Source organism: Filicampus tigris, chromosome 15 (genome assembly GCF_054856515.1).
Source record: "Filicampus tigris isolate MCC_2025a chromosome 15, RoL_Ftig_1.0, whole genome shotgun sequence".
Taxonomy (NCBI): Eukaryota; Metazoa; Chordata; class Actinopteri; order Syngnathiformes; family Syngnathidae; genus Filicampus; species Filicampus tigris.
The window spans coordinates 19,992,653-19,993,964 of record NC_141231.1 but is presented as its reverse complement, the minus strand read 5'-3'; positions in this window follow the sequence as shown (position 1 = coordinate 19,993,964).

Sequence of the window (1,312 nt, the reverse complement as noted above, 5' to 3'; positions counted from 1 at the left end):
CTTTTTCGTTTTTCTTCTTAGAACATTGGTCAATTCAAATAAAGAATATTAACTCCTACTAATTCATTTAAATAAATCATACCCTAATGATTTTATTGTAAATAATCAAATACAGGGATAGTGGTAAGCTGCTCACCGTTATATGTTTATTTCATGAAGTTAAGTAATTAAAAATAATATTGAAAATAAGCATGAATAAATAACATTTTTTTTTGCATTAAGTTCAAATCATTCTTTCAATAACGTCATTCAATCATGTGTGTGTCAAGTGGTTTATTGAAAATGCAGAAATAAAAGATTAGCAAAATGTTTTGCATGTTGTAAATGTAGAAATAAAAGATTAGCAAACATTTTTGCATATACTTTTTATTTTATTAAATGACAGGTTAAATTATTTCAAAATACCCTTTAGAAATGAATGAATGAATTGTAATTTTAAAAGAATAGCTGATTTTGTTTGGTGTATTAATCTAGCCATTTTTCACTTTTAAATTGGTTAAAATAAAATTCTCTTATTATCGTAAATGCCAAAATAAAAGAATGTTAGTAAAATGTTATGCATATAATATTATTATTTCATTAAAAAAAGGTTAAATAATAACAAATAGATCGCACCTCTTCGGCTGCTGGGCCTTCCCTTTGGAATGACCTCCCATTGGATATTAGGCAAGCCCCCTCTCTGTCCACTTTTAAAACCCAGTTGAAGACACGTTTGTATTCTCTGGCTTTTGATGCGACCTGACATTTTTGGCCCTTTTCCGGTGTCTATTGTATATAGTGTTTTATGTTAATTTATTGATTCCATTCTGTTGTATCATGTTGTAAAGTGCTTTGTTATTGTATTGTGTGTACTATACAATTGTGTTTATTTAGCCGGATTTTAGTTCTCGGGGGTTTTAACATTAAAATTGACTTTTGAAATTTAATTTCAAAATTGAATTTTGTTTCTGCAAATAACCTGACCCATTCGTCTGTTTTCAAATTCAAAATTAAAATGGAAGTAAAACATGTGGTGACTAGGTGACGTCATGTTGACCTTTCACCCACCCAAGCACGCGTGCGCGCGCACACTAGCCCCTGCACGCACGCGCTCAGACACAAGATGGCGTGCCGCCTCCCGGCCGAAAGGCCCATTTGAAAAGTGAAAAGTTGGCCGAAAAGTTGCCCTAGCGCAGCGTTTGCATGCCGACGTGAAATGCTGCCGTCGCCGCCGCTTCGGCCGCATTCCGTCCATACTTTGGCCTCCTGGCGCTGATGTTGTTGTCGATGAACGACACTTTGATGCTTTTCGGGAAAACGCAAGGTAAGAAGT